Source organism: Canis lupus, chromosome 8 (genome assembly GCF_011100685.1).
Source record: "Canis lupus familiaris isolate Mischka breed German Shepherd chromosome 8, alternate assembly UU_Cfam_GSD_1.0, whole genome shotgun sequence".
NCBI lineage: Eukaryota > Metazoa > Chordata > Mammalia > Carnivora > Canidae > Canis > Canis lupus.
Window position 1 is genome coordinate 47,318,726 of NC_049229.1, and position 23,103 is coordinate 47,341,828.

Below are 23,103 nucleotides of genomic sequence, written 5' to 3' on the forward strand. Positions count from 1 at the left end.
AAAGGCAAACAGCTGAACTTGTGAGGGACCAGTGAAATGACAGCCACCAGCTGCTGGGTACCTACTATGTGCCAGTCATCCTGCATGCATGATCATGTTTAACCTGCGCTGCAACTCTATGAAGTACTATCATCATCCTCATTTTACAGGTGAGGAAACTGAGGCTCAGGAAGTTAAGCAATGACCAAAGCCACACAGGGAATAGAGAAGTGGAGTAGGAACCCAGGTCTGCCTGGTCCTGGTTCCTGGGCACCTACTGGGCTTCCTTCATAGTCACTGCCTGGGTCACTGTCCACCACACCAACCAGGAATGGAGATCTGAGAGTGGGGGTGGAAGTGGGTGTGGACAAATTTTGCTTGGTGGCTATGGAATCTGAACTGATGCCCTACTAACTGTTATCATTCCCAAGTGTGTGGCTGAGAGACCCTGTAAGTGTGAGTGTGCTGGGGTGGAGGGAGGGCAATCTGGATTCCAAAGAGCAGTTTCCAACACTGAAGTTATGCTGTAATGCTTCTGATTCATAAAATGAGCTCACAGTCTCAGGGTATCCTGAATGTTGCTCCAAATGCAAATGCAGATCCCTTAAGTAAGTAAGACCTGGGGATTTCAGCACACTCCACCTAGCTCCAGCCCTGCGTGCAGTTTATTTAGTTCAGCCCCACAGAGTCAGTGCTCCACTGTGTAGGAGCAACTCCTCCATCGGACTGCAATCATGGGCTGCATTTCCTGCAGCCTGCGGTGAGTCAGGGAGGAATGGAGCCCCCAGACTGCTTCTATACTGATACGTGCATGCGTACACACACACACACACACACACACACACACACACGTACACACACACAGAAAAGATGCCAGTTTGGCCTCCTGGCCAAAGGAAATGCCCAGGTAGCAGATTCCTGGGCAGGAGGTTTCATACTCTTTCATCCCAAGGTCCTTCTGGGGCCAGAATGACCAGACACACTCTCCAGCTCTCCAGAAGGCCAGCTGTAGTGCAGGGCCAAGACACTGGGTTCGCCGGCACCACAATCACTCACGGACTGACCCTTTCAAAAATCGATGGTACAGTATGAATCCCAGCAGCGGGACTCAGTGAGCCCATGACATACAAGCACACGTTTTCTGGATGGAGATCTTGCATTCATTTGTTCAATGAACATATACAAATGAATGAAAGATACATATACTTAACACCTACTAAAGCCGGGCATTGTGAGAACAATACAGAACACACACTGGAGCAGACGTTTATAGTAATCCTGAAATGTCCTTTCAGCGTTTCACACACAGAATCCTCATTGCAGCTGTGCAAAGGAGATACAGAGACTCTATCTCTGAGTTTATGTTTTGAGCACCGCGGTACGATATGTACACAAATGACTACATAAGGCGGAAATGAGTGTTCAGAAGGCTGTGGCGGCTCAAAAGAAGTGTCATTTAAAACAGGCCTAAAAGGATCAGTAGAAATCTTCCAGCTACTTGTGGCCATCCCCACTCCTCCATGAGCAAAGTATCCTTCTGGGAGACCCGGCTGCAGGCCAGATTCGCAGACTGGCCCGTTCCTGTTCTAAGACACTCTGCACCAGGTGCACCCCCTCCATCCTTCTCCTGCCTCCACAGGGCAGTCCTTCCCTGGGTTCTGCAGCCACGGGCGGCCCTTAACTGAATCTATAACTGCATATTGCCTTTTATCTTTGTTTCTCCATTTATTAAAAGCAGCAGCCCATAGGGCTAAACAATTGGGTTATTTTTAAATCCCACATTTAAAGGCTGAACTCTCGTCCCCATGGGCATTCCAGGGCACCCTTTTCTAGGGTGAGGGGAGGGTCCTGCCTGGCACTGGGAAAAGCCACACGGGCAGTGGGCAGACCGTTCCAGAGCAAGCTGTACGGGCGGGGGGGGGAGGGGGGGGCGCACCCTCTAGGTTGTTCACCCCCTTGTCCCCCAGGAGTTACTCAGACCAGAGTAACCAGCCAGAGGCCAATCCAATTAGAATGGAGACTGGGCCAGGACCATGCAATGAGATGGTTTATCATAATGTTTACACCACTATTATTCACTGTCCAGAGCAGCAGGAACAAGAGGACCCATAAATTCTCGACCTGGGAAGGTTTCTCCTTTTCCCCTTTATCCCGAAGCCACCTAACTGCCTGTGGAAAGGGTGCAGTTCTCTGATCATGCGCCACACCATCCCTGCGAGGTTGTGGAGCAGGACAGGTGGTTTTCTCTCCTCAACCAGGCCTCCAGTCCCAATCCTGAAGGTGCAGGGACCAGGAGAGGCCAGACCTCCAGGCCGCCACCAGGCCAGGCTCCCCCTGCTGGAGCAGGCCAGACCACCCCTCCCCCCCTAGCCACAACTGCCAACAGGGATCCCCTGCACACACGTGCCACGGCGGCCTCCATAGTCAGCCACGGCCAGCCAGCTCTCCTCCTCCCATCTCGCCGGCCCCGGAGCCAGGCTCCACACAGGCTGGCACATGGCTCCGATGTGGAATGGTGGAAGCAGGAAGTAGCCACAAAAGTTGTGACCAACAAAGTTTTAAATGGGGCGAGAAACTTCCCCTTTCATCTTTCCAGCAGCTCGCTCTGGAGGCTGGGCTGGAATGCCCAGTGGCGTCCACTTTGAGTGGCAGGTACCTCCTCCAGGTCTGCCCTCCTTGGGGCTGAGGCTTGGAAATCGCAGGGCGGCACCAGGCCCTTATCCAGAGGCTTGGGCGGGGGCCCTCCAGGAGGGCAACCTGGCGCACACGCTCTTGTAAGCGTGAGCTGGGAGGAAGGGGGGGGTTGACTACCTCCACCAAGCCGGCCATGTGCAGGGTCCAGACAAAACCCGGGCCCCCGAGTTCCGGAGGGCACTCCTCAAACACAGCACACGGTGAGGCGCGGAGAGCTCGGCAGGCCGCAGCGGCGAGGGCGGGCGAGGGCGTGCGGGGGCGGGCGAGGAGGATGACAGGTCTGAGGTGCGCCGGCAGCGCCGAGGGGCGCGGGGTGAGGCCGGCCCGCCCGCCCCCGGTGCTCCGGCTTAGGCCTCTGCTGCACTTGCCCCAGCTCCCCGCCGCCTCTGCACGTCGGTCCCCCAAACCCCCGGCGCGGGCACGGTTTCCGCGTCCACTTTGTCGTGCACACTGGCAGGGCCAAGGGAAGGGGCTTCGGCGCCAAGTTCCCGCGGCTCGCTCGAGCCCCTCCCGACGCCTCCGGGGCCCGGGCTCGGTCACGCACGCCGGTCCCCGCGGACACCACGTTTCTCTCCAGCCGAGGAGCAGCCGCGTTCCCGAGCCGTCGCCATCGCCGCCCGCGCGGCGGGGCCCGGGCGGCTCGGAAGGGTTTTCCTGCCGGGGCCGGGGCCGGGGCCGGGGCCGCGCCCGGGTGGGCGGGGGCCGCGCGCGAGCTGCGTAGCTGCACAAACACGGCGGGCTGGCGCGGCGCACGCAGCTGCGGGCTGGGGTGCGGGCCGCGGGGCGCGGGGCGCGGGCTGCGGGCTGCGGGCTGCGGGCTGCGGAGCGGCGGACGCACGTACACACGCACAGCCCGCCCCGGCCGCCCAGGCCGCAGAAGTTGCCGCGCCGCGCCCCCCGCGGCCCCGCGCCCCCGCCCCCGGCCGCGCCTGCAGGGCTACAGCTCGCGCGCCCCGCCGCCGCCGCCGCCGCCGCCGCGCAGCCCGGGGTCCCTGGGCCGCCGCCGCGTGCAGGCCTCGGCCGCCGGCCGGGCACCCCACTTACCCGTCTCCTGCCCGAGCTCCAGCATCGGCTGTCCCCCTTCCGCCGCGGGCCGCCGCCTTCGGTCCTCTCCCAGGCTCCGGCCGCCTGCACGCACTCCCGGATTTTAAAAACAAACAGGCGCCTCCGCCTCCCCGCGGCGCTCGCAGGGCTTCCGCCAGCCCGCGCCTCCCAAGGCTGGGAAGTTTGCTGGCAGGGCCCGGGCGGGACGCACGGGCTGTCACCCCTCGCTTGCGGCGCAGGAGCCTCGGCGCACCCCGCGCCCGCGGTGTCTGCCTCGCGATCGCTCTCCCTCCCTCCGTGTCACCCCCAGTCCTGCGATGCAGTGTCAGGATTGCACTGCTCTGACTCATCGGTTGAGCTCACAGCTTGAAAAAAAAAGAGAGAGAGAGAGAGAGAGGGCGAGAGGCAACAGCGAAGGAGGAGGACTCTCTGGCGTGCTACAAAGGATTGCACAACTCCCGGCTGGGAGCGCGGAGCGCCCAGCGGCCGGCCGGCGCGCGCGGCACGGCGGCGAGCAGGAACCAGCTCCACCACTTCATCAGCACAACTGTCTCGGGTCGGCCTCGCAGCCAGCAGGCCTGGCGCCGCCCACTTCCTGCGACCAAATAAGGCCGGAGAAGGCGTCTTTAAACCTCAGGCGGCTGTTCGGGCTGGGGATTTCCAGCAGACCTCACCTCCACTGCCGAGTGGGTCGCCCTCCTCCCTCAGCCCAGGCCGGCACCCCCCGATGGCTTTGCTGGAACCAACAGGCCACGCGGCTCGTTCCTTTCACACCAAGGTCATAAGGAGACGGTGACGAAATGCTTGGAAACCCATCGGGCCTGCCAGGAAAGTGTGTATGTGATGTTGGGGAGGACACAAGTCGCTTTCTTCCACAAAGAAAACTCTTGGTTTTGGATACGGTAAATCATGCACAGTCCTCTCTAAGGCACCTTATTAAGTTTCCCCAAGTTTCACTTTTGGCTCACCAGCATCCTAGTGGTGTAAAAGGTTGTTGAGAAACGTCCCAGCCCTTATAAAAGGCCCAGTTACTTAGGTGATGAAAAGCTCCTGGGTTTAATTCTAGCAACGCAGGGCAGAGTTAGGGCAGCTTTTCACTGCATGCCCACGTTTCCCCTACCTTCCCTACTAACCCCCACCCCCACCCCATGCTTCCTTGCCTGGCTGGTGGGAAGATTTTAGCTGCTCAGGCAGCTCTTGGTGGCTCCCACACTCAAGGAAGCTCCAGGGCCAGGAGAAAGTCCAGGGGGGGTTCTTTCCATTTGTTTTTGGTTTTTGTTTTTCCCAAAAAGATGGGCCAGAAGCAGGTTTGCCTTTGAAGGAAAAAACACTGAAAAATACACTGTGTCCCTGTGGCCAGTCCTGAGAAGCAAGTGCATTTTTTTGCTTTCTCAGGGAGAAGGGGAGAGGCAGTGGAATTGGTTTCTCACAGACCCTCTGAGCCTGCAGGGTAAGGGCCTTTGCCCCTGGGGAGCTGATGACAGACCCACCCTTGCTCCAAAGGAGCACCACTGTCTGGTCCTATTCCAGCCCTTTGCTGGCTGGAGCACCTGTGTGCACCTGGCGCTCACACTTCACCCAGGAGGAAGAGGGCTTGTTTGTACCACAGTAGAATAGATATGTCAAAATAATGACAACTTAAAACAATCTTATCTTCAAAATAAAGATAATTATGCCAGGGGACTGGACCGGATGACCTCTTAAAATCCCTTCCAGTTTAAAATCCATGATTCTGTGGTTGTAAAAAGTGAATGGAGGAGCCAGGGAAACCACCTCCAACAAAGAAAAGCCCAGGCTCTAGGATTTAGCATCTGCTATGACAGTATTTTTCCTGACAATTCTCAAAGCACGTCCCCACACACAGCCTACTTAACAACCCCTATGTGTGTGAGTTTTATCCCTCTCATTTTATGGATGAGCACACTGAGGTTCAGATAGGTTAAGTGACTTGTGCAAGATCATGGGGTAAGCCATCGTTTGTCACCTCTCTGTTCCTCTTCCCATCTCCCCCAGAGGAAGACAGTGAGCCACTGAGGGACTGAGGCGCTCAGGCATGCAGGCCCAGCCCCCAAGTAGAGCCTAGATTCTCAGGACTCCTGGCAGAGGTTCAGTGTAAAGGCTTTTTGGCTTTTTTTTCTCCTGCTTGTCTGATTTCTTCATTCCCACTGACATCTCATCCAAGTGAGGGAAGCAGAAGCAAAGCCACTTGGTGTCTAGTGCCCACTGCTGCCTGGTTTCCTCTGGAGGCCGCTGGTCATCCTGGCCTTCTCTAGGGCCTAACCCCCAAATCTGGCCACAAGCCAACCTGGAGCGGGCCCCTGAGAGCCAGTGCAGACCAGCCCAAGGATGTTCCCAACCAACCAGAAAACCCAGCTGGGGAGCACATTCCTAGAAGAGCCTGCCACCATGGAGCCAGGGCCCAACCTCCAGGGAACAAGCGGGAGCCACTCCAAAGGGCACTCCTCACTCAGCCTCAGCCCCGCCAGGACTTCCTCCCTGTCCCACGCTGCCACACGGGCTGCTGAGCCTGGCCCAGGAAGCAGCAGCAGAAGTAGGGGAAGGTGGCGGGGTGCATGAGAAACAGAAGACACTAGAGGAGTCCTGCTCATCTTGGAACAGAACAGCATGTCCCTTCACCCCAACTAAACTTCCAAACTCAGGCCATTTCAGAAAGAAGAGAGGAGGGAAAGGGGCACATGTGTGTTCGTGCAGGGGAGGAGGGCTCAAGACTGTGTCGAAGGGCCCCCCTGGTAGGAGAAGTCTGCCTCCCATAGGCAGGCAGGGATGTGCGCAAACAGCTGCAGCTCTTCCGAGAAAGCCGGGGAGGTCAGTTTTGCTGCAGATATGACAGTGCAGAATCACTGACATGTGAAGTGAAAGTTTTGGTTTTAGAAGGTCTAGTCTCTGGGGCAGCCAAGAAGGGTATCCTTTGGAGAAGAAGAAAGAGAAAGAAAAGGAAAGAAAGAAAGGTAGTAGGTGTTCCAGGGACCTTCACCATAGAGCAGGCTTTTCTCCACCATCGACCTTTACAAACTGCAGGGAAGAAAAGAGCACAGAGCTCTGGTTCTGCTGAGAAACACTCCAGGAAGTAAAGCACCTTTGACAGGCTTCCAAACTCTGGGTCCCAATGAGGGCAAAAAATGGGCCTTAGAGAGGCTTCCTGGGACTCCATCAGCTCTCTGGACTTGGCTCAGAGTGACCTGTCACTGCCATCAGCAATGTCCACCTCTATGACAACCTAAGACCATTAAAAAGCTTCCCATGGCGAATTTTGCGGTATGTGAATTAGATTCCAATTAAAGGTGTTCTTAAGAGGGGAGGGAAAAAAGCTTCCAAGCAACCGGGTCCTCCTTACCCAGCCACCCACCTCCATTAATTCTCTGCTGCCTTAGTCACTATTTAAACAGGGGTTTTCTTCTTCCCAAGCCCCAAGCCCCATGCCTGCATTCCTGTCTTTTTCCATTGTCCCTTCTCTGTCAGGATCTTTCCACGGGAGGCCAGCACACAGAGTGTGTTTAAGTGAAGAAGCAACCTTTGCTGGAAGATGAGGAATTGAGAGGAACAGACACAGTTGGGGAGCTCACAAATGGACAGTGCTGGGTTTCTTGCATCCCTGGTATCTTTTCCCTTGTCACTAAGGCCTCATGAATGACCTCTAGTTTCAACAGAAGAAAGGGAAGCTGTGGAAAAAACAGCGAACCAGGATAGAGTGCAAAAAACTGCTTTATGACCGTATTGTACTATATGCACTTAAGAGGTTACAACTGTTCTTATTTTTACTGTTTTAGCCTATATCCACTTCTACTAAAACTAGCCTCTTCCTTTCAAGAACCTAGTCCAGGCAAGTTCCCCCCCACCCCCCCAGAGACCCCCACGTCCTTCTCCATCCATCTCAGGGTGACCCTTGTGCTGGGCTCGCCCAAACTCTTCCAACCCTGACACAGAGCCCCATCTGGGTGTCCCTCCAAGGCTCCTCTCCCAGTCTCTCGTTGTGTCCTTTCCACTGAACTACTTCCACAGTTCCACCCACCAGCCTGAGTAGGGACACTCTTTTGGTGGCCATGCCTTCCCACCACTTTTCTTTCTTTTTTTAAATTTGTCAGAGAGAGAGAGAGAGAGAGAGAAAGCACACAAGCAGGGAGAATGGCAGGCAGAGGGAGAAGCAGGCTCCCTGCTGAGCAAGGAGCCTAAGGTAGGACTTGACCCCAGGACCCAGGGATCATGACCTGAGCTGAAGGCAGGCACTCAACCAACTGAGCCACCCAGGTGTCCCTCCTCACACTTTTTGTCATGTCCTTTTTTTTTCTTTTCAAAGATTTTATTTATCTATTCATGACAGACACACGAGAGAGGCAGAGACACAGGCAGAGGGAGAAACAGGCTCCCTGCGAGGAGCCCGATGCAGGACTCGATCCCAGGACCCTGGGATCACACCCTGAGCCAAAGGCAGACACTCAACCACTGAGCCCCCCAGGTGCCCTGTCATGTCCTTTCTGAGGAGGCAGGGAGCTCAAAACCACCCCAGCTATTAAGGTAAGTCACCCTGTGCCAAGAAGTCCCTGCACTGTCTTCTCCTTTACCCTTGAAAACCCAGGAGACCCTCCTCCTCCATTCATATTTAGTTCACCTGTTCTGGGGCCTGCCACACCAGCCTACAGCTGTCTGCATCCTCCCCCCCGCCACCCCCCCCAGCCCCTATCACCTCTCTCTCACAGGCCTGGGGTGGGTTCTTAGTGCCTTTGTCAGGCCCAAGAGGGAGCTTCTGCAGATATCCCCAGTTGCTGCTGTCACTCTGGGAGCGACGTCTGGCTGGGTGTAGGGAGGACAAAACAGGTGTGGCTGCCAGGAGGAGGGTGGGCCAGCAGGGCCACGGGGACAGAAGCACCCTTTCTTCGCAGAGCCCAGGCTGCCAGCTTCCCAAAGGCGTCCTTTCAGCACGGTTCCATGCCCCCTGCGGAACCAGCCCCAGACAGACTCCATCGCTGGCTGTTCTCTGGAGCTCAGCTTCCCTACCCCGTGGCAGTGGGCCAGGAGGAACAAGACCCACAAGATCCAGTGTGTGCAATGGGGCATGGTTTAGAACATTATTTTAAAATGAAAACAAATGCTGATAGGTCATGGACTAGCATCCCAAATTCGTGTTCATGAGAGTGTACAGGTTATGAGCTGAGAGCTAAATCCAAATCTTGGCTCATACTAGCTTGATGACCTTGAGCAAGTTACTTAACCACTGGGTTTTCTTGTCTGCAAAATGGAGACAAGAGCTTAACAGTACCTGTCACACATTAAGTCTTTCATAAGTGTTGGCTATCATTTTTTCTCATCTCCTGATTGATCCCCTTGCTTCTAGTCTTGTACATTTACCATCCTCACTGCCATCAGAGTGATCACATCCCTTTCTGATAGTTCCCAGCATTCTACTGCAAAAAGCTGAGCCCGTTAGCCAAACTGTTAGGTGTGTACACTTCAGGCATGATCCGGTTCTGTCCTACTTCCTGGCCCCAGGGCCACACAGCCAAACAACCTGAAGTTCCTCAAGATGATGCCTAATTGCTTACACATGCTCCTCCTCCCCCCACCTTCATCCACACCCCTAGTCTCCCATCAGACTTGAGCTCAATGGCAACTCTTCTGGGAAGCCTTCCTTGACCACTCCAAGCAGAGAAAGGCCACTGGAGTATATACTGCTGGAGCCCTCTTGGATCTTCTTTATCAGACTGGTGCACCATCTCCCAGCTACTGTGTTGGCTGCTAACGGCTCCTAGCTGCCCCCTTTTCAAAAGGAGCTTTTCCTGGCAGAGAGCACTGCAGCCAATGATTGATTAGGGGATGGGGTAGGGGATGATTCCAAAAGTTCAGCCCCCTCATCTAAAGATGGGACCAACTCTGTAATGGTGCAATTCATACTTCTCGGACCCTAGTGGGAGTCTGGCTGAAGCTAGCTAGTTCTAGCTGCAGCACACCCTTCTTTTGCATAGCTTCCTCCCCAGCCCTAGCCTGCTTCCTTCATCCCTTACTCCTGAGAGCACTTCCTAAATCAATCCCAAGCACCCCTAACTGCCTCTGTCTCTGCTCCTAAGGAACTCTAGAGGCATCCCCTTGGTTCATCTTTCCTCCATCCTGATACATTGTTCTGCTTATTGAGCTAGCTCCCTATTAGGATCAGAGCACCTGGTGCCTATACATGGTGGGTGCTCAGTAATGCTTGTTGGTAAATGCACAAATAAAACCATATATGTGAAAATTTGAGGTAAACAATAAAATGTAACATTATTATTATCACTACTTTCATTACTATCTCTTCCATTTCATTTTTTAAAAGATTTTATTTATTTATTCATGAGAGACACACACAGAGAGAAAGGCAGAGACACAGGCAGAGGGAGAAGCAGGCTCTGTACAGGGAGCCTGATGCAGGACTTGATTCAGGTACTACCAGGACCACGCCCTGGGCTGAAGGCAGGTACTAAACCGCTGAGCCACCCAGGCGTCCCTATTCCTTCCATTTCAAATGCACATTTAACATCTCCGAAGTCAAGATGGATCTTACAATCAATATAGCATGTCATGGTTTAATCAGCAGCATTTCCTTTCTTAGTTGTACATAAAATAATGGTGCATCTTATAATTACTGGCTTCTTAAGTTCAGTACTACTATTGCTACCACTATTACCACTACTACTACTACTATTACTCCTACCACCACAACCACTACTGAGGATCAATATCCTGCAAGGCAAAGTCCACAGAGCTGAGAGACTCCATTGCCTGAGCTCAGTAGCTGTTAGGCAATCAAGCTTTCATAAAGTGACTTGCAATTTCCCAGAGATCAGAAGGACCCCTGTTCCAGACGCTTCCAGAAACTCCCACGGAAGCAGGCAGCCTTGTTGTGATATGGAACAAGCTCTTTATACTGGGAGTCAGGAGAGCAAAGTTTTAAGCCCAGTTCTTCCTCTAGTCTTCTGGATGATCCCATGCAGGACTTATCAACACATTCATTGAAGGTCTAACTAAATACTTGATGAGATATAAGCCCACTGGGTCCACTCAGCACCCTGAGAGGAAGCCCTCTAATGATCCCTATTATACAGATAAGGAAGCTGAGGTTCAGAAAGCTTAAACACCTCTTCCAAAGTCACACAGATTGGAATTCAATCACTGGCCTTTCAGAGTCCTTCTCTCTGCTATATGAGGACATCTCCTTGGGCTTGTGTCTTCCCAGTAAGGAAGCTGAATAATGAGGAGTCACAGACTGGAGCATCAAAATCCATTCTCACTCCCCAGGTATATTTTATTTGACCCATAGTATGTGTTTGATTTGAAGTGAATTAAATTTCCTATCCACATTTTTTTTAATCAGGAGATTGAAACTAAAAATCAGGATTTCCAGGGGCACCTAAGTGGCACAGGTGGTTAAGTGTCCCACTCTTGGTTTTGGCATAGGCCATGATCTTGGGGTCATGATCTCAGGATCGTTGAGATCAAGCCCCATGGCAGGCTTTGTGCTCAGCACAGAGTTTGCTTGGGACTCTCCCCCTCACCCCTCCACACCTCCTTCAAATAAATAAATCTTTTTTTAAAAAATAAAAAATAGGGCAGCCCAGGTGGCTCAGCAGCACCAGCCAGGTGCTGCCTTCAGCTCAGGGCCTGATCCTGGAGACCTGGGATTGACTCCCACGTCAGGCTCCCTGCATGGAGCCTGCTTCTCCCTCTCTCTCTCTCTCTCTCTCTCTCTCTCTCTCTCTCTCTCCTCTCTGTGTCTCTCAATAATAAATAAATAAAATCTTTTAAAAATTAAATAAATAAATAAATAAATAAATAAATAAATAAATAAATATAAAAAATAAAAATAGTAAAAATAAAAGTCAGGATTTCTGGTTTGTCATGAAAAACACTGGGAAAAAAAAGAAAAACATTGGAATATTGGCCACATCAAGCCCTCCTTCTTGGAGGTGAAGCAGAGTAGCTACAGGAGGGGACTAGCATTAGAGAGAATAGCACCACCTTAGGAGCACCACTGTGGTGCGGCTTCCACACCCCAATTTTTCATTGCTCCCTTGGCCACTTATCATCTCACTTGTGATATTTTCTTACACCCAGCCAACCTCTCTTACTGAGAATGCCCCTGTTCCCCATGGGCCTTTGAATGAATGACCCTTAAACCAAATGAAGTCCAAAGCCCTCTCCAGCCCTAACATCCTACCTGGCTCCTCCCAGAAGCCTCCCAGCAGCTCCCACAAGGAGGTCACTTTATGAGCCTATTTTGGAACCACTTAAGGAAGCCCCTGCCTCACACCCGCCTCCCCTTTGGCTTCCATCACCAGGACCCCAGTGTCTGTCCCTCTCCTTCCCTTCCCCTCCCTCCACACCCAGAGCACCAGTCCCAGCCAGTGAGGGAGTGAGCCAAGCATGTGGGGAGATGGGTTAGCCCAAGCCAGGGGAGGGGCCCCACCCAGGAGGGAGTGAGGAAGGCAGGACTCTGTGTGTCCCAATAGGAAAGTGGTTTAAGAAGACAGATGGAAGTGGGGAGGCTCTACAGTCACAGAAGCCGAACATAGTTTGACACATGATGAAACACAAACAGAAAATCATCAGGAGGAAGAATGTACAGTCTCAGCAGCAACTTAAGATATGCAAATCAGAGCACCATTAGGGACTCATTATGGCCTAGAGTCCACATGCAAATAAATAAATTAATTAAACAAGAAAGATGCTGGGGCGCCTGGGTGGCTCAGTTAAGCAACTACCTGGGGCTCACGTCACCATCTCAGGGTCCTGGGATAGACCCTCACCCCCAGGGAGTCTGCTTTTTCCTTTTTTTTTTTAAAGGTTTTATTTATTTATTCACGAGAGACACATAGAGAGAGGCAGAGACACAGGCAGAGGGAGAAGCAGGTTCCATGCAGGGATCCCAGGATTCCGGAGTCACGCCCTGGACCAAAGGCAGGTGCTAAACCGCTGAGCCACCCAGGGATCCGGGCTTCTTCCTTTCCCTCTGCTCTCCCCTCCCCTCCACTGGTGCTCTCTCTCAAATAAATAAAATCTTAAAAAAAAAAAAAAAAAGCTGCTGATGGCAAGGCCATTTCAACAGACATTGTTGTGGCACTATAAGCTGTTTAAACCTTTCTAGAATGTGATTTGGCACACTGTGTTGCAACAATTGAAGACCTTGATTAGGTAATTATGGTTAGGAGACCAGATTCCATGAAAATAATCAAAAATGCCATCGCAAAGGAGTTTTTACAAAAGATGCTCATAACACCTATATATAGACCCCCAAAATTGAAATCCATTCAGATGATGGTATGATATGGTAACAGAATGAAACATGAAAGGGATCAGCAAATGGAAACAATCTGATGAAAACATTTGATGAAATCATGCTATATGACAAAATCAGCACAAAGAAATAATAAAGGTGGACTTACAAACTATGTTAAAACATCCACAGGAATGTTAGCAATGAGAAGAGCATCCTGAACAGCATAAATTGCTAAGGTGTAATGTTAACTCTAAGTTGATATGAGTTATGGTTTAAATAAAAATAATAATGATGTAGTGTCAGGGCCCTTGAATAGGATTCCCTCACCATAAAGATACCCCAGCCCAGCTCCCAGGAAGTAGGTAAGCCCAGGCTTCTGGCCTGATGAGAAGAAGGGAGGTCAGCTGGGAGAGAGGGCTAGGACTGTGGGCAGGAGGATGGCCCCAGAGCTTCCCTTAGCAAGAGGGCTCTGAAAGATACCTCTCGCTAGAGAAACAAAGTTACACAAATAAACCCACACCATTTAACCTCTAACGTCCTGGGTGCTAGATCTCACTGCTGCATTTTCACTCTCAATTTTACTAATACCTTATTTCAGCAACTTCAGAGGTGACACCAGGGCTCTCTGTGGGCTAGCCTAGGAACCCAACCACCATTTATAGCATTGTTTCTATGGAAATGTGTTTCAAGCTTCAAGAAATCTAGCTGCTGACAACCCTGGGGCACACACGTGGTCTCTAAATTAGGGAACTGAGACAAGCAGTTATTGCTGGGTCCTGGGCTCAGGAAGACAGCTTATTACTTAGATCGTGTGGTAGTTCATACGTACACCACTGGCAATGATCCCCTGAGAGCAGGCTGGAGGTCACTGTACGGGGTGGAGAGGGGACTGCAGCATCTAGGAATGCACATAATAGTCCAGGGAAGCACAAGGATAATCTCTCCCCTGCCCCACCTGCAAACACATCACAGAAGATGTGTAACTGGCCTCAGTACCCCTCGTGAGTATCCAGGTGGGCTTTCCAATTGCTCCCTGACCCTGGCAAACTTCTAGCCACAAGGTCCCACTTTCAGTCTGATCTCAGAACAAAGAAACTGCAAACCTCTGACAGTTCTGGAATTTGGCTTCAGCAGATAGGTGCTTGAGATAACCAGGGCCCCAGCAGGGCCGGACATCTCTCCACACATGTACTGCTGCTGTGGCTTCTGTTTTAGCAGGCTCTAACCTGCCCGCACAAGGTCTGCCCAGGGCTCTCCAGCCCCCACCCACCTCAGGACTCCAAACAACACGGAGGAGTCTCCATTTCCTGCCCTGAACCACACTGGTCATAGGGAAAGGATGATCAACAGCCCTCCACACAGATACCCCACGTCAAGAAAGTTCCCAACTAAGAAGAAAAGGCTACACACATGTGGGGAGGCAAGACCAAAGGGGAGTGGACGGTGAGAAGACTATTCACCAGGAGTCCCAAGGTTCTGAGATGCCAGAGATATAAGAAAGTGGTCAGAAGAGGGTCAACTGCTCAGCCACAAGGCCACATCTACAGTTGCAAGTCCCAGCAGAGCTCATGGCAAAATGTAAGTTCAGAAGGCCCTGACTGCTAAGCCAGAGGTAGATGGATAAATTCCAAGGCTAGCAATAAAGGGCAACTCAAAGTTTTGATACTATAATAAATATGCACGATACTGCAAACACCCAAGACACTAACTCACTAGGGCTCTACCTGGGTTAGGCAGGGCGGCAGGAAGTCAGTGTGCAAAGCACACCCTCACTACTGGAACTGCAGAAGAGAAAATAGGTTGCTTCCCCCTGTGGCTGAGGCCCCCAGGACCAGGCAGGCAGCCTGGAGGTGAGCAGGTGGCTCAGAGCTGAGCCTCAGGACCACATATACTCATGCGGCTGGTTACTTGGAATACCAGGTGTGAGCAATCATCTGGATTCTGAGGCCACTTGGAGGTCACTTGCACCAGGCACAGTCCATGCTGGGAGCCCTGCAGTCATACAGTTAGCCAGCTGGTGAGGTCAGGGCTTCCACTACCAAAAGACTAACTCGGCCAATCTGAATTCTTCAGCCCCTGTAGTGCAGGTGGCTGATAAGACATAGCACTTGTCTTCCTGGTGGTAACAGATGGGAGGCTTGGAGGTTCCTCCCTCTGGCCTTCCCACCCAGATCCAAAGTCTTTGATACGTTAAGGTCTTTTTTTTTAAAATAAGTACATAAAGTATATATATTTCTAAAGCAATTTCAAACACACAAAATTCTCTATTCATATATGGCCACTTCACCTAAATCCAGTATTTACCATATGCCAATTTATACTATGGCCACTGTAATCAGTTTTTATGCACTCAAGTGTATGTGCAATATTGCCTACTCAAGCAGAAACCACTTTTCACCAAAATTGATAATGTTTTCCTATGAATTAATATCATCTTCATGTTAATGTAACAATTGCACGATATTCCACTGGTCTAGGTATCATGAACTCATGAATTACATAGCCATTTGGAACATTTAGGCTATTTACAGTTTCTTGGTATTTTAAACAATGTTGCTATAAATATCTTTATGTATATAGCTCTTTTCCTCCTTAGAATTATTTTCTTAGAATAAATTCCCAAGAGTAATACTGATAGGTAAAAGGAAATTAACCTTCTTTAATAGCTTCAAGTACTACATTTTTTTTTTTTTAAGTAAGCTCCACACCCAGCATGGAGCCCAACGTGGGGCATGAACTCATGACCCCAAGATCAAGATCTCAGCTGAGTCAGACACTTAATTGACCAAGCCACCCAGATGCCCCTCAAGTTCTACATTTTAAAAATATATTGTTCAGGAGTGCCTGGGTGACTCAGTCAGTTAAATGTCCAACTCTTGATTTTGGCTCAGGTGTCAGGGGTCATGACATCGAGCTCCACATTGACTCCTCCCTGAGCTTGGAGCCCACTTGGGATTCTCTCTCTCCCCCTCCCTCTGCCCCCCCCCCCCCCCCGCACAAGCATGCTCTCTCTTTCCAAAAATAAAAATACACACACACACACACACACACATCACATATGTATTATGTGAGTTACCTGGATTGCCTATTTTCCAAGGTAGTCTTCCTACCATTCAAGGTCCACTCTTTTCTCCCCCCCAAGATCTACTCTTAAAATCTCCATTGCCCAAGTCCACTTTGGGTGAGGCATCTGGAGTACACATCCTATGCTTGAATGGATGTTGGAGGTAACTCAACTGATTTGCTGTGGAGAGATGAAGAAGGAGAAGAGGGATGTGGGTAGGGAGGTAGAGGACTGGGATGAATAGGAGCAGGGAGTAGGTCCCATGGAGGCAGAAACGAAGGCAAGTCCCACGGGCTGTCCCTTCCAAAGCAAGCCAGTTTGCTTAGACATCAAACCTGCCCTACCACCCAAGCTTCCTCTGAGCTGATCTTCCAGGAGCCAAGAACAAAAACACACTTCAATGGGTTCCTAAAGATCTTACAAATACTACGTGCTTCTAAGTTCTAGAAACATACTCTGCAAACAATATAAGCCATGCACTCACCACTAGTCAAGTAGGCCCAGGCATGTGTGGGCTCAGCCCTAAGGGTGGTGTGACTTTAAGGAAAAAAGTTCACCTGATCAGCCATGGCAGGAAGATGCTTCTCCACAGGACTCTCTGAGTGGCATGCAGACCCCAGACAACTGTTCAATACCAGGAATGCTCTGGAGAGTCATCAGGTTCCACTGTGATGCACCATAAAGACACCATCTGCCAGATTCTGTTCACAGGCTTGTGGAATTTTTTTTAAGGATTTTATTTCTTTATTTGAGAGAGAGAGAGAGAGAGAGCACACACAAGCAGGGGAAGTGGCAGAGGGAGAGGGAGCAGCAGACTCCTTGCTGAGCAGGGAGCCTAACACGGGGCTTGATCCCAAGACCCTGCTATCATGACCTAAGCCGAAGGCAGATGCTTAACTGACTGAGCCACCCATATACCCCAGGCTTGTGGAATTTCTGAGCAGGAAAGAACCACATAGTAGTCCAAACCTCTCATAAACAAACTGAGACCCCAAGTCTCTGCTTTGGGGTCCCCCACTGAACCCTACAATCATTGTCAGGAGGACCCATTCCTCTTTCCCCTGAGCATGAAGAGCCACAGCCCGTCCTGTCACCAGGTTAAATAAGGCTTTCATTTTCAGGAGTCTCAGTCTCTCCTTTCACCATCTACTGTTTCATTTTTCTTAGTCCCTTCCTAGTTCAAAGCCGGCAGACAGTGCCAAGCATGAAAACTAAGGAATTCCCTCTGGGAAGCTGGTATTTATTCTTTTTTAAGGATAATGAGGAGGGTGCCACCTTTAAAGCAGCTTCTCATCACAGATGCCTCTTCAGGGTGAGGAAGACCCAGATGCCAGGCTTTGTGTCCCTAAGTCCCCTCTCTACCCTCACCAGGGCCACCTTGGCAGGCTCAGAGAAACAGCAAAGCCATCAAGGCACTGGCTCCATCAACAGGCGTGAAGGAAGGGCGGCCAGCGTCCTATAGCGGGTAAGTTCCACTGCAGAGATGCTAGGGTGGAAGCTCCAGAAGGCAGCAGGGAAGCAGGTCCTGTGGGCGTCTGCCAGGAAGAAAAGGGCAGGGAGGGCATTCAGGGGATGGGAAGCAACAATGTACAAGGCACAGAGGAGCCAAAGTGCACTGAGCAGTAGAGAGAACACCATCAGCTATGCTGGGGAGGGAGTGGTTGCAGGAGAAGGGGTGGGAAGGTGCCCCAGGCCTCCAAAGAGGGCCTCGTGTGCCATTCTGAGGAATGCTACCTTTCTGCAGGATGTGGGAAGCTCTCAAAGGTTTTTAAGACAGGGGATGTGATCAAAGCTGTGTTTTAGTAAAATAACCAGGTCTGTCAAGTCTTCTTTCCCATTTCAGTGCTGCTTTCTTTTTTTTTAATTATTTTATTTGAGAGAGAGAAAGAGAAAGAGAGAGAGAGAGAGAGCAGAGAGAGAAAGAGAACACAAGTGGGGAGGAGCAGAAGGAGAGGGAGAAGCAGGCTCCCTGCTCAGCCCCATGCGGGGCTCAACTCAGGGACTCCAGGATCATGACCTGAGCCAAAGGCAGATGCTTAGCCAACTGAGCCACCCAGGCACCCCTTTTGCAGTGCTGCTTTTAACCTAATGTCATTTTATAGGGACACAAATGCACAAGTCAGTATAAATCGTACCAGAGTACTGGCCAGGAACACTCCTGCTTGTCCTTCTGGAAGGCCAGCCTGATTCCACATTGGTGACCAAGTCTCACCTCTGGGATCACCTCCAGTTCAAGCTGTAAGAACCTAGCTCATACCACACCCAGCTCCATGGAGGCAGCAGCTCCCACTTTCAGGGAACAGGGGAAAGGACTCTCGGAATGCTGGCAGTCGCCCTGGCCTGAGTCCAGTACGTTCAAAACTATGTTTTTCTTTTTCTTTTTAAAAGAAACAAAATCCTTTGTCTAAGGCCACTAGAACTGAATGATCAAGATTTCAGCCAAGGTACCCTTGGTTCAAAGAGTTATCACCAGAGGATCTGAGGGTAAGAAGGGAGCCAGTGCTCACCTAATGCAACCCCTCTCACTGTGTGGATGAGGAAACTGGGCAGGAATGTGATCGCAGATGCTGACAGCCCGAGGCAGACAAGTTCCTGCTCCTTGGGCTCTCTCTCTCAGGCAGGATACTGGCTAGAACATCTCAATGAGGCTGACATCTTCAGAACTGGAGAGGTGCCCAGTCTTGTTGCCTTGGACAGCTGGGGCACCAGGGACCTCAACCATTCCACAAACCAAGCCTGAAGCCAGTATTCCAACCTCCAGCCTGAAAAGCAAGGTAGTCCCTCCCAAACACCTCATGGCCCTGAGAGTCTTGCCCAACCCCACAGGAGAAACAGAATTCAAGCTGTTAGCTGGAGAGAGCCAAGCCTTGGACTCTGTCCTCACAGGCAGCGATAAAGTTTTCCAAGTGGAATCAAATGTGCAGGGAGGATCCAGATGCTGGGATGACCTCTCTTTTCCACTGGAATCATTCAGACTCCAGAGCAGAAATCCAATTGCTAATGAAATGCTTAGCTCTCCAGAGCATATAAGAATCCTGCAGTTTAGGGCAGCCCGGGTGGCTCAGCGGTTAAGCGCCGCCTTAGGCCCAGGGCATGACCCTGGGGACCCGGGATAGAGTCCCACATCGGGCTCCCTGCAAGGAGCCTGCTTCTCCCTCTGCCTGTGTCTCTGCCTCTCTTTCTCTCCGTGTCTCTCATGAATAAATAAATAAAATTAAAAAAAAAAAAAAAAAGAATCCTGAAGTTTAGCTGGAGGCTGAAAGATTCAGAAAAATGTCAAAAAAAGATTACAATCAAGATGTAGATATTTTCAGTGGCCTAAGGGGATGCTCTGTCTCCTCCTCCCATGTCCACTTTCAGGCAACGGGCACTGTGAGTCCTGGCAGGAGGCAGGGCTCCACCTGTTTCTAGGGAGGCTGTAACCTCCAGGGCCTCATTCTTTAGTGCCCCCCCCCCCCAGCAGGGAGAACACCGGCATGTGACTTGAGCTGGACAACCAGATGCTCAGCCTGGGTTCCGCCGCTGGAGTGAGTGGCACAAAAGAGCAGGGAGAGTTCAGAACTCACTCTGGAGCGGGGAGTGGCATCCCGGTCGGCTGGCGGCAGTGATGTGTGGCCAGCAGCATTAGCACCTTTGCTTTGGTTCCAGCCTCCCAACTTCCCGCGGGCCTGAGTACATCTGGGCCCTTGCTAGTCAGGCTTTCAGTAAGCCACCATGTGCTCTCCCAACGCATTCCTTTTCTCCTTAATTCAGCCAGAGTCCTAACACGCGGACTACCCCACCATGTCCTTTTACCCTCACAATGGTTACTCCGGCCCCCCCAAGATAACATCTACGCTCAAGCTTCTATCTCTTCGTCTGTGAAAAGAGTCTAACTTAAATACCCACGTCTGAGAGGATTGCAGCCACCTAATAACCACAAATATGGACAAATGCCATAAATGCTGAATATAACAACCTCTCTGTCTCTGGTTCTACTGGTTTGGGGCACTAATATCAGAAATTAAAGGCAATGCCACTCCCTTGGACTCTTCCCTATTTCTCTACCAACTCAGGAAAGGATGGCCTTGGAGACAGGAAACCTGGCTTCTAGAACTTGCCCGTGCCACTTTAACCCTGGGACAGGTGCTACCCGTACGACCTATTTCACAGAGAGGTGAAAACAAATGAGAAGCCCCGGTGGCACAGTCCTAATAGCCCCGTAATTCCTAGCTTGATCGTCCTTTGTAGTCCTTTCTTGACGTCCCCAGTGATCAACACCTGATCAATTTCAATTCAATTTAATAAATACTTATGGAGAACCTTCCATGTGCCATATGCTGTACTAGGTGCACAAAATCACAGTCCCTGTTTTCATAAAATGCAAGACCTCCTCATCCTTCAGCTTCTATGATGCCACGTTCTCCTGGGGTTTTTTCCTTGCCATTCCTTCCTTCCAAGTATTTACTGCTGATTCCTTCATGCTGCACCTCTTACATGGTGCCCTCCTCACCTTCTACTATATTCTCCTCATGGGTGATGCCATCGCCTTCCCTATCTTCAACTACCTTCTATGGGGATCCCCAAATATCTGTTCCAGAATGTCTGAGAGGCAGAGGGGCTAAAGGGAGGTAATTGAGTTTGTTTGGAACTGGTCTTGAAGCTGCAGCTGGACAGTAGGTAACTATTGTTTTTAAACATTTATTTATTTAAGATTAAGAGAGAGAGAGCATGTTGGGGATAGGACAGAGGGAGAGGGAGGAGAGAAGCAGATTCCCCACTGAGTGTGGAGCCGGACTCGGGGTAGCATCCCAAGACCCTGAGACTGACCTGCACTGAAATCAAGAGTTGTCGCTTAACTGCCACCCAGGTGCCCCAGTAAGTAATCATTTTTACTTAAATGCTGTTTATTTGAGATGACTTAGTGAGGGAATCACAGAAGGGCAACCCCCCATATCTTGGGGATCTCCTGCCTGGACCCATATGTACAACTAGCCGCTAGACACCTCTCTCGGATGTCCCAATGGATACTTCCAACTCAACATGTCTGAAATTAGACTCAGTCTCTCCCCTAAAATCTGTTCTTCTTCCTATGTGTCTTAAATAGAAACCTGAGCAAATACTCTGACTTCTCCCTTGCTCTATACATTTGGTTGGTCCTCAAGGCCTGTCAACCCAACACCCTTAATGCCTTCCTAATACAGTTCCTCCCTCCCCTACTGCTCTGGCTCACACTCCTCTTCTGTTTTGCCTCAGTGACCGCAACGATCTCCTTCCTCACTGGTCTCTTTGCTGCCCATCTTCCCCTATCTCTAGTCAATCCTTCATATCACAGCTGAATGATCTTTCAAAAAGAAAATCAGGGGATCCCTGGGTGGCGCAGCAGTTTGGCGCCTGCCTTTGGCCCAGGGCCCGATCCTGGAGACCAGGGATCGAATCCCACGTCGGGCTCCCGGTGCATGGAGCCTGCTTCTCCCTCTGCCTGTGTCTCTGCCTCATTCTCTCTCTCTCTCTCTCTCTATGACTATCACAAATAAATAAAAATTAGGGATCCCTGGGTGGCGCAGCGGTTTAGCGCCTGCCTTTGGCCCAGGGCGCGATCCTGGAGACCCGGGATCGAGTCCCACGTCGGGCTCCCGGTGCATGGAGCCTGCTTCTCCCTCTGCCTGTGTCTCTGCCTCTCTCTCTCTCTCTCTCTCTGTGACTATCATAAATAAATAAAAATTAAAAAAATAAATAAATAAATAAATAAAAATTAAAAAAAATTAAAAAAAAAAAAAAAGAAAATCAGGGACGCTTGGGTAGCTCAGTGGTTGACTGTCTGCCTTCAGCTCAGGGAGTGATCCTGGAGTTCTGGAATCGAGTCCCACATCGGGCTCCCTGCATGGAGCCTAATTCTCCCTCTGCCTGTGTCTCTGCCTCTCTCTCTGTGTCTCTCATTAATAAATAAATAAAATCTTTTTTTTTTTTAAAGAAGAAAATCAATCTCTCTCCCTCTTTCTATCTCTCTCTCTCAAATACACGCGCACACACACACACACACACACACACACACACACACAGAGTCCTCTGTGGCTCCCACTGTTCCCACAGTGAGGTCCAAACCTCTCAGCCCACACCTGGCCCTGGCCTGCCCCTCTCAGCTCTCTCTCACCAGTGCCCCATCATACCCCGCTGTTTGCAGTTTCCAGAGCAGACCATGTTGTGTCACACCTCCACTTCACTTGCCTCAGCTGTTTCCCACATTGAGAATGCCCTGATTCTTTGCCACCTGATGGACACCTACTTATTTGTTAGAACTCCACTCAAAAATCAGGTCCTCCAGGAAGCCTTTCATTCCTTCATTCATCCACCCTACACCATTCACCAAGCACAGGCACCATGCAAGGCACTGGGACCACCCTGGACCTTTCTTAACACTCCTGTCTCTCCTCTGGCCTAGCAGAAGTGACAAGCCCCTCAGCAGACCCCTGAACACATTCACACTGACATCCATGCCACTAACTGTCCTGGACTTTTTTTTTATTTTTAAAGATTTTATTTATTTATTCATGAGAGATACAGAGAGAGAGAGAGAGGCAGAGACACAGGCAGAGGGAGAAGCAGGCTCCATGCAGGGAGCCCAACGCAGGACTCAATCCCGGGACTCCAGAATCATGCCCTAGGCCAAAGGCAGGCGCCAAACTGCTGAGCCACCCAGGGATCCCTTGTCCTGGACTTTTACACATGTCTGTCTCCCTCACAGACCGTGAGTACCTTGGGGGGCATAGCCGAATCTTCTTTGTCTTTGTACCCCCAGTACCTAGCACAGAGCACACAACAGGGATTCAATAAATGCATGTTGCATGAGTGAGTGAAAGAATCAAGAACGTGGGAGAAAGCACCCTGTAAACCATGCTGGGCAGGGTTACCACTGCTGCTCTGGCCAGCTTTCTTTCTCTGTAACTGGGCAAGCCACATCCTAAATGCCAGGCTGGGGTTCAGCACAGCCTCCCTAAAGAAATGGTAGAGCAAATTCTGAGCTTTTCACCACATCTAGTGCAAGTAGAAGTGGGGTTGAGGAGTGGCTCTTGGCTCCTGA

General features: G+C 50.9%; 1 protein-coding gene across 4 annotated transcripts in view; it reads right to left on the reverse strand.

The window, feature by feature from the left end:
- The window catches only part of MIDEAS (mitotic deacetylase associated SANT domain protein), a 70,206-nt gene that overhangs the window by 37,952 nt on the left and 9,151 nt on the right, over positions 1-23,103 (reverse strand). Inside the window, exon 1 of one of the 4 annotated variants that reach the window (XM_038545230.1) lies at positions 3,718-4,239. The exons of the other annotated variants lie outside the window; for them this stretch is intronic. The gene's annotated coding sequence lies outside the window, so the exon portion shown is untranslated. Of the gene's footprint in view, positions 1-3,717; positions 4,240-23,103 lie in introns of those variants that run through there. 4 annotated transcript variants of the gene reach the window in all.